The sequence below is a fragment of the Equus asinus genome, unplaced genomic scaffold, assembly GCF_041296235.1.
Source record: "Equus asinus isolate D_3611 breed Donkey unplaced genomic scaffold, EquAss-T2T_v2 contig_197, whole genome shotgun sequence".
Taxonomy (NCBI): Eukaryota; Metazoa; Chordata; class Mammalia; order Perissodactyla; family Equidae; genus Equus; species Equus asinus.
The window spans coordinates 1,981,224-1,992,678 of NW_027224846.1; positions in this window are offsets into that span (position 1 = coordinate 1,981,224).

Genomic DNA, 11,455 nt, shown 5'->3' on the forward strand with positions numbered 1-11,455 from the left:
ATTTAGAATCATTTCCAATCCTAGATAAGTATGTGAATTTAAGCACACGTATTTATCATCCCTCCCTCTTAAAACTCAATTATTATGATGATTAAGAAATAGACATGTTACAAATTAAAAGTCAGCAGGTGAGCAAAAGGCACAATGAGAGATGAAATAGTTGAAGACTCTGAAAGAAGGAATTTGGATAGAGAAACATTCAGTCACTTAAATGGAAAAAAGGAAATAGTACTCTGAGAGTCCTTCCTGGAGGTAGGAGGAGGAATTCTCCTCCAGAGACATTGTAAGTGAAGAAGCTCCACACAGTATGTAAAGTTCTAGTCTGGCATGTTATTCTAGAGTTGAATGCTACCAGACTTTTAAGGAAGTTTCCAAAATGAAAGAAGAAGATGAACAAATGTACATACATACACACACTTATTCACACACACTCTGCACGAATATACAGTGAGTCACACATCATTGTAAAAATGCAGAAAGAGAATGTACTTTTCAAAAATGGGAATCATATCATCAAAGAACTGTGACATATTATCCCACAAGATAAATATTATGAGACATGTAAAATAGTTTCAGGTAACAAGAAAGCCTCTTACAAATTAAAAACTATGAAACTGATAAAAAAAGATTGAGTGAAAATTTCAAAGACAAAGTGAAAATATCTATCAGAATGAAAAGAAAGTAACAGCAAAAGCAACAGAAAAAGATTGTCATTTTGCAAGGTAGGAGAATTAGAGAATTAATACAGGGAAACCAACATATGCTTATTGTCTTTCTTAGAAAGCACATAGTAAGATAATAATGGAGTTATTATTATCAAAAAAACATTTTTTCAGAATTGATATGTATGATACACCATATTCAAACAGCATGAACAAAACACAGAAAAGTAAATGAGAAATATTTTATTGAAAAATATATTCTTGAAAATTCTAAATATCTTGAGAACATTTTCTGAAAATTTTCAGTATTGCCTGTAAATTTACAATTCTAAAAGTGCCTTGACAGAGAAAATAGTAATAATAATGAGAATACCTCATATAGACATAGTAACTAAAAGATCATCAGGTTTTACAATAATTTATATTTTTGTATTTTAGCGATATATACTAGACAATTGAACAATGTTGTCAATTTCACAGCCCCACACACAAAGTGGATGTAATGATGTTGAAAAGATGGGAAAATGGAAAACAAGATGGAGGTGGTGGCAGGTGGAGGGAGAAGGGCTCTATTCTAAAGAGTGCACAAAACATCTCTTAGAACCAACAATCTAATTCAGCAATGTTGCAAGATACAAAATCATTTGTATTTCTGTACGCTAGTAAATGTGCGACCCTAAAAAGAATTTAAGAAAGAATTGCATTTATAATATCGTCAAAAAGAATATAATACTTAGGAATACACTCAACAAGGAAGGCAACATCCTTGTGCACTGAGAATCACAAAACATTGCTGAAAGAAAGTGAAGAAGAGACAAATAAACACAAAGGCATGTTGTGTTCATGGATTGGAAAACTTAATGTTATTTAGATGTCAATACTACCATAAGGAAAATTCCGATTCAATGAAATGTCTATCGTGATTCCAGTGAGGTTTTTTTCAGAAATAGACAAATACATCCTAAAATTCATATAGAGCCTCAAGTACCCCAAATAGCCAAAACAATCGTATAAAATAATTTTCTGATTCAAGACTTACTACAAAGCCACAATAATAAAGTGTAGTATTGGCATAAAGACAGACACAAATCAATAAACTAGAATACAGATACCAGAACAAACCCTTCACATATGTGGTCAAATGATTTTTGACCAGGGTCTCAAAAACATTCAGTGGGAACTTCTTTTCAACAACGTGCAGAGAAAACTGGTTATCCACATGCAAATAATGAAATTGTACCATTACTTTTCACCACACACAAAAATTAACTTAAATGGATCAAAGAGCTAAACAGAGAACTAAAACTACAAAATTTTAGAAGAAAACATAGGGGAGAATTTTCATGACATTGGATTTAGCCGTGATTTTTGGATATGACAACAAATGTATGTACAACAACAAAAATGTAGATAAGTTGGATTTCATCAAAATTAAACGAAATTCTGTGCGTTGAAAATCTTTATCAACAGAGTAAATCAGCCACCCACAGAATGGAAAAATATTAGCAAAATATGTATCAGATAAGGGATTGATACAAGAATTATATAAAGACTTCCTACAACTCAACAACAACAACAGAAAATCTAATTTAATAATGAGGAAAGCAACTGAATAAACATTTTTCTAAAGAAGGCATAGAAGTGGCCAATAAACTCAGGAAAAGATGTTCAACATCACTAATTATTAGGGAAATTCAAATCAAAACTACAATAAGATACCGCCTCTCACTCATTAGGATAGCTACTATTTAAAAAAAGAAAGAAAATAACAAGTGTTAGTGAGGATGTGAAGAATTTTTAACACATGCAGTGTTTGTGGGAATGCAAAATGGTGCAACCCTTGTAGAAGATGTTATGACAGTTTCCCACAAAAGTAAACATAAAATCACCATATGATACAGCAATTACATTTCTGAGTATATGTCCAAAAGGAATGAAATCAAAGTTTAGAACAGATATTTGCACATCCATGTTCACAGAAGCTTTATTCACAATAGCTAAAAGGTAGCAGCAACACAAGTATCCATTAACAGATTAATGGATAAATAAATATGGTGTATATATATATATATATATAATGGAATATTAGTCTTAAAAAGGAAGGAAATTTTGCTACATGCTGCAATGTGGATAAAACTTGTAGATATTATGTTAAGTGAAATAAGGCAGTCACGACAAGCCATACACATAATTTCACATATTTGAGTTACCCAAAGTAGTCTAAAGATGAAAGTGGAGAGCTGGTTGTCAGGAGCTGGGAGTTGAAAGGAATGGGTGTTAGTGTTTAATGGATACAGAGTTTCAGTTGGTTAAAATGAAAATGTTCTGGGGTTATGATGGTAATGGTTAGACAATAATGTGAATGTATCTTATTTCATTGAACTATATACTTAAAAATGGATAAAATGGGGGGCCTGCCTCATGGCATAGCAGTTAAGTTTGTGCACTCTGCTTTGACAGCCCAGGGTTCCCAGGTTGATGCTGAGCGTGGACCTATGCACTGTTCATCAAGCCATGCTGTGGCAGCATCCCACATACAAAATAGAGAAAGATTGGCACAGATGGTAGCTCAGCAACAACGTTCCTCAAGCAAAACGAGGAAGATTGGCAACAGATGATAGCTCAGGGGCAAAAAAAGAAAATGGACAAAATGGTAAATTTTATAGTGTGTATATTTACTACAGTTAAAATAAAAAATTAGAATTTAAATATAACTTAAAATATTCCATATTTGGAACTTCAAATATATTATACAAAACCTATAGCAGAGTCCAAATCATGTGCAGATCAATTCATCTTTGAATAAGGTGTAGCTTCTGACATGTTGTAAAGGAAAAATTAGGAAAGCAAATTTTTTCATAAATGTCATTTGGATTCGATATGATATAGCATATTAGACCGATTCCATAGTATATAATTTATATTAGTAACTTAATTATTGACAGGTAAAAAATGTGGTATTTGAAATTACCAATGAAATTATGATCATTTCTATCATATGTATTTTACATGGGGCTGTCCATGACAAAGTTTCCATGAGGGAATTAGTATTATCCGACTCTAAAGGTAAAAAAATATATATCATGGAACATAAAGAACATAAATAATGAATGACACTTCAGATCTTGTATTTGATGCCAGGTATCACGACAGCCAATGGAGTATTTTTTTTTTTTATTTTTCTTGTGGTAATGTTCTAATTTGCTGTCATGTGATATCATCCAAAGGACCTCTGTACATGATGGGAAAGCAATCTCAAATATTTACTGTCAGCCTTGAATATTTCAAGGTCTAAAGTGAAGGGGACTTTTTCTTGTAGGTAAAAATAAATCCAAATAGCTTATTTTTGTGATTTTATTTTGTTTTTATCCACTAGAAGAACAATAACCTATTTGCAGCCCATTCACAAAATATTCCATCTTTTTGATTTTTTAAATTTCCCTAAAAACTTTGCAATTTAGACTTCAACATTAATGATGTTATTCATAGGAGGAAAGAACTAGCAGAAAAAATTCTGATGCTGGTTTCATAGTGAACAGAAGAAACAAGCCTTGAATCTGGACCATGCCCTACTTGGAAAATAAGATAATTGTGTAAACCTGTATTGACCATTCCCATAGGTCTGTACATGTAATTTGTCAGGATATGTTCTAGGATTAAATTGTATTTAATATTGGCCACTAATTGTTGGGCTTGATATCACTACCCACATTTTATAGATAATAAAATTGAGGTTCAGAGATTTTAAGTGACTTTACCTTAAGATACATAGTTGGATAGCTGGATTCTAAGATCTATCTATCTATCTAAATGAGTCTTTTATATTATCCCTCAAATATTAAGTATTTTGTAGTAATGGGTCTGAAATAAGGATATGTCACTTTTTATCCACCAACACAAAAAAACTGAAAAGGATGGAAAACAAAATAAAGTTATTAAAATAGAAATTCTATATAGGTGGTGAAAATGTCCTTAAAACACAAATATAATTATTTTAGTGCTTACAGTTTAACCATTTCAACATATTCTTCTATTTTCTCATATACACTGGCTTCACTGCATTTTCTCTTGACCACACTGCAACCACACACATTATCTTACAAAAATGGTCTCTCAAAGCCTCTAAGTGAAATCCGGCTCATATCTTGCTCCAATACAAAATTGTCAGTACCTAGGAGATTTTGCTTGCAAATAAACACCCATAACATCTCCTGTGTAATTGGATTTTAGATGTACATATTCTATATGTTGAGTAAAACCATCCAAATCCTGCTCATTTCAAAATGAATTACATATTACTATCTCTTGAAGTCAATATGCATCAATATCATTGAAGACCTCTTTTTTCCTATGGTTGTATTTAGAGTTGAAAATTAAATACTGAAAAAATCCTTATTTTAATGATTTATATATTTATGGAACATACAGTTTTTTAAAAATATAGTCTAATTATTACAATATAAAACAACACTGAATCACAGAAATACAAAATGAGCCATTTAAGCCTGTACAGTTACCTAGTGATGGAGTTGGGAAACGGAGGCGTGTCCTCCAGTCTAGATAATGCAGGATTTTCCACTGAAGCACAGATTTTTTTTACCGTACATGCTTCTCATTTTTGATCAAAACTATTCCCGAAGTAAGATCATTATTGATCACAAAATAAGGTGTGGTCATTTACATAGAGTGAGGACTTCCCTAAGAAGTCTCCTTATGTTGGCTGTGGTGGAAGTGTTATAAAAAATTAGACTTTTAAAAGCCTCAAAATTATGACACTCTCTCCCAAGTTTCACAGAAATTTGGATCACTCCCTATCTTCTCAAGATTCCTTAAATATCCTAAAATGCTGGAAATTCCCTAAAGTGACCTTCCTTACTCATCTGTAGGGCTAGGAAAGAAGTAAACCCGGTTACTAGGTCAATTTTACTGGGAGGGCTTTGAATGCATTACCTACATAAAGTTAATCTTAGTTTCTGAAAATTGGCTGATCATACCTCAATCTGCATGTCTACAATAAGTATTGTTTTACGTTGCCATCAGTTAGGACGCACAGCATTATAAAATGGCTTTCATAGAATCAGCATCAGATACCCAGAGAGTGTCCTCTAAAATGAAGACAAGCATAGTTCTCCACAGTATCCTTAGACGGAGCGCTACATGAGAGTCCACCTTCCTTCAAGTTTTTCACAACAGGTTCTACTAAAGAGAGAAAGAGTATATAATGGTTTATATTAGCTGACTGGATTAGCAATGATGATTCCAGGACTTCTTTACCTGGAGGATTAATCTGGTGTCTTTTTTTTTTTTTGCATTCTCTTGAGAATGTCCCCTGAGACTTGGACATTGTGGGTTAAATCACTAATAGCCCAGGATGGCCATAAGCCAAGGTTTGGGGAGGAATTCTGATATTTTCTTTAGATATTTTAACCGTTGTCTTAAGGATTAATTCACTGGAGAAGGAAACAAATGTATTTGTTCAAATTTCTCCAATATTATAATGTCTTTAAAGTTTTATGGATCATGTATTTTATATGTTGTTGTTCAGTAAGAGCATAGTAATGATATCTTCTCATATTAATTTATTTTCCAATTTCCAGAAACTTCTTATATTAACTTATTTCCAGTTTTGATTATATTGGCCTACAAATATAATAAATTAAATGTATTGTGGTTAAATAAATACATATAAGCAGAAATTCTTAAAACATCCCATATAGGATTTATCTGTAATTTATTTTAGTTATTACATATTTTCTAACTTGTTCCATTTTGTTGGAAAAATCCATTAAAGTATAAAACAATCTCCGCTTAATAAACTAAAGACAATAATGATATCACTCACTTCATTGCAATTATATTTACAAAATATTTAACAACACAATTTTGTTGTGGATAATACCTTAGTTGTTCTTATATTTCTCATGCTTTCCAGTAACTGAAGTAATTACACCTTTTGCTTGGGAAGGATTATTATTGGTCTAGTTAATTTTTTTTAAGATTTTTAAAACATTTGAATTTTTAATTCTAATGCGTCTCAGTGAAGACATCTTTATGTTCAATCTATTTTGACGCCTTTAGACTTCATGGATCTGGATGTTCCTTTCCCTCCCCAGATTTGGAGCATTTTCTGTTATTATTTCTTTAAATAAGAAAGAAATAAGGTCCAGTTCTCTGTCTTCCCATTTCTCTGCCCCTTCTGGACTCCCACAATGCAAATATTGGTTTGCTTATGGATTCTTGTAAGTCCTGTAGCCTTTTTTCACTTTTTTACATTCTACTTTCTTTTTCTTTTTCTTTTTTTATGAAGATTAGCCCCTGAGCTAACATCCACCATCAATCTTCCTCTTTTCGCTGATGAAGATTGGCCCAGAACTAACATCTGTGCCCATCTTCCTCTACTTTATATGCGGGATGCCTGCCACAGCATGGCTTGGTGAATGGTGTGTACGTTCATACCTAGGATATAAACAAGTGAACCCTGGGTTGACAAAGCATAGCACATGGATTTTACCCCTGTCACTGGCCCGGCCCTCTCCATTTTCTTTTTGTTCTGCTGACTGAGTAATTTAAAATGATCTGTCTTTGAGCTCACTGAGTCTTTATTTTGCTTGATCAAGTCTATTGTTGAGATTCTCTATTGATTTTTTTTTTAGTTCAATCATTGTATTCTTCAGTTCTAGAATTTGCGTTTGCTGTTTTTTGTATTTGTTTTGTTTTTTTAAGGTTTTGATCTCTTTGTTAAACTTCTTATTTTGTCTAAATATTGTTTTCCTGATTTTGTTTAGTTGTCTATATGTGTTCTCTATTAGCTCACTAAGTTCTTTAAGTTACATATTCTGAATTCTTTATCAGGCAAATTTTAGATTTCCATTGCTTTATTTTGTTCCTTCGGTAGTGTCAAGTTTCTCTTACCTTTTGTGAACTTTGTAGCCTTGCATTGTTGTTTGCATATTTGAAGAAGTATTCAATTTCTCCAGTATTTACAGATTGAATTTGAGAGAAAAAGCCTTTCACCAGTCATCCCAGCCAGAGGTTTTGGGCAGAACAGCAGCTGCCTGTCCCTACATGGACCTCCTCATAGGGTTCAAGGGTGAGTGGGCTTGAAGCCTGGGTCCACACTGATATTGCATGCTCACTTGAATCCTTTCCCCTGGAGAGCCCTTAAGCAAAGGAAATGTCTCTCTACTGCACTGTCTATGGGGAGGGTGACTCAAGTAAATTGAAACTGTCCTTTCTACAGTCTTGGAAATGTCTTCCCCCATTTCTGTGCTCCACTTAAGTGCTATGTTCTCGTATCTGGAATCCAGAGCTCTCCCGAAGGTAAATTCATGCATGGATGGTTATTTATATCCATGTTTCTGTGAAAGAATTCAGGCTAGAACCTCCTATAGCACCATTTTCCTGACACAATAGCCATGTGTAGATAGGCCAAGAAAATTCTGTGCTCAGTCAGAGAATTACTGAGTTCCTCACAGCTTTAACATGCCCCCAGAAACCCATGGAATAAAGTCATCCCGAAATACCCTAATAATCTCCAAGAGTACAGTGAAAGGAGGTGAGAATGTGTGCTGCATACTTCCCCAGAAGACACCTCAAAACCAAGAATAGCATGGGGCTATGAGATTTGGTTTATCCTAAGAGAAGAAAGAAGAGTATGAAACAAACAAAATCCTGAGCTATTTTTTAAAATTTTGGTGTTCAGTTCAGTTGAATTATTCATAAAACACAATTAAAATGAATAATGACATTTACTTCCTTTGAAGAAGAAGCCACATTCTATGACCCCAAAATGAAAGATTTAGGCAATAAACATTTTAATTAGAGGTTTTTGAAAATATGCATGAGCTCATAAAAGAAAAACATGTCTATACTAATTTAATAGAATATGGAGGTGTTTGTAGCCTTTATAAATTGGCATATATGTGGTGAGATATGTTTTGTTAATAGGAAAATAGTCAATATTGAAAAGATTTTCTCTTCTCACAATTATCATACAAACTGTATGGAATCACAGTCAAAATCCCACTTTGTAATCTAATTCTGAATAATTATGTCAAAATACAATGGGCTAAGAATAACCAAGACAGTATTTGAGATGCAAATATTCTGAAGTTAGGAAGAGCACTCAATATTCCAGATGTGGGTATATGAAGAAGAAAAAAGAATGTCATTGATGGTTACCAGTTAATGGTTCATTCATATATCAAAGCTTCATGTTGTACAACTTAAATATATACAATTTTTATTTGTCAATTGTACCTCAATAAAGCTGATGGAAAAAAGATAAACATAAGCATGTTCAATGCTCTAGAACTTCCACTCATAGGTCATTTCCAACAGAATTTTTAAAAATATACTCTCTAATAGACATGCATAAAAACATTCATAGCAGGAGCATTTGTAACACTTAGTCTGTACAATATTCACATATGCTCTTTAAGAAAAATGAGTAAGTAAATAGAGGATAGTTACCAAATGGAGAATTCAGGAGCAATGTGAATTAATGATCTACAAATGCACAAATGACTGAAATAAATTTGACAGATATAATATGAAGGAAAATAATCCAGATATAGAGCCAACCCTGACAGCTTAGTGCTTAAAGTTTGGTGCTGTGTCTGTGGCCTAGAATCAGTTCCCAGGCACAGAAGCACACCAATCATCTGTCAGTAGCCATTCTGTGGTGGTGCATCACATAGAAGAACTTACAACTAACATATACACAACTACATACTGGGACTCTGGGGAGGAAATGAAAAGGAAAGAGAGATTGCCAACAGATATTAGCTCAAGGTAAATCTTGCCCCAGAAAAAAATTTAAATAAAAAGATAATAAAACCCAAAACACATTAAAAGAAAAAATAAGCTAGATACAAACAGGCACATGATATAAAGATTTAAAGAAACTAAATGATGAAATGAATCTATGCTATCCATAGTTGTGAAAAGGGCTACTTTTGGGGTGATAGACAATGTAAAAGAGCACAGCATTAGCTTTTCATGTGCTTTTATGTCTACTCCCCAATAAATGTGCCCCTTGTAGTGGTTTCCTTTAATGAAAATCTATGAAGTGTTTGTATACTATGTCTCAATAATATTTTTTACTAAAAACAGACAAAAACTTTTAATGCTCCATGGACTGATAGTAAAAAAAGATAATTACAGAGAGAGTGATGTCAGCATCACGGCATTGTGAGCTGTTCCCTTAGTCTCTTCCCCCTAACTTAAACCCAAATGGGTATTCCTTATTGGACAAAGCATTCCACACAGGGCATGATAAGATGTCTGAGAGACTAACACAACCATACATCTAATGGTGGGGTTGCTGGATCTCCTAGAAACAGTGGAAGAATTTGATCAGATCACCTGCCTTTCCCCAGTTGCAATCATCTAGGTTGTGGGTCTTTGTGTGGCAGCCAGTGAAAAACTTTGGGAAGAGGTGGGGAAGCAGGCAGGCATTCTTGTGAACACTTTCATTTTGAGAGTTCTGCTCAGCATGTAGGACTGGCATACAGTTTGGTGCTCCATACCATCTGGTGCAGGCAGCTACCATGTAGGTGACCCCACCAAGCACAACAGCCCAGGTAAACCACCCATAAGTTCAGAGCAGTGTGCATTTGTGCAAGAAATACCCACCACCACCTGGCACACTAGCTCAGATGGTCCCAAGCCAAGGCAGCATTTCCACGCTAGAGCACTTGCACAGTGTATGTGACCAGCCAGGTGCCTGTGGCCAGCAGGCAGACACAGATGGTCCTTGTCAGCACAACTTCCAGTTGAGGGTGAGGATTCAGAAAGTATGGCACCTTCCCTCCAAGAAGTTGCAAGTGAAATCTGTGGCCTGGTACTACCACTATTTACCAGCAAGGGAGCACTTCATCAAACACCACGAGAACTACATTAACACTCCAAAGCAGAAGGAAAATGACAAGTCTCCAGAAATCATGCTTGAACTCATAGTAATTTACAACCTAAATGTCAGAGAATTCAAAATAGCTGACACAGAGAAACTCAGTGAATTACAAGAAAACTCAAAAATACAGTTAAATGAACTCAGGAGTAAAATTAATGAGCAAAAGAAATTCTTCACCAAAGACATTAAAGCTCTAAAAAAAAAATGAAACAAATTCTGGAAATGAAGAACACAACGGATGAGACTAAAAAAATCTAGAAACATTAAAAACAGAGCTGATGTTATAGAGAACAAAATTAGCACTTTAGAGGACATAAATATAGAAATGCTTCAGGCAGAGGAGAAGAGAGAACTAAGACTAAAAAGAAAAATGAAGAGGGGCCTGCTCCGTGGCTGAGTGGTTAAGTTCACTGCAGCGGCCCAAGGTTCGGATCCTGGGCACGGACATGGCACCACTTGTCAGGCCACGTTGAGGCAGTATCCCACATCTCACAACTAGAAGGACCTGCAACTAAGATATACAACTATGTACCTGGGGGTGGGGTTGGGGAATAAGCAGAAAAAAAAAAAAAAAGATTGGTAACAATTGTTAGCTCAGGTGCCAATCCTTAAAAAAAAATAAAAGAAAGATTGGCAACAGTTGTTAGCCTAGGTGCCAATCTTTAAAAAAAAAAAATGAAGAAATTCTTTATTATCTGACAACTAGGAAATGCAAAACAAGGTTTATAGGCATTTGAGAGGGAGAAGAGGAGCAGACAGCTTGTTCAAAGAAATTATTGCTGAGAACTTTCCAAACCTGGTGAAGGAGTGGACTTACAATTACATGAAGTCAGTAGAACTCCTAATTCCATGAATGCAAAAGACCAACTTCAAGGCATAT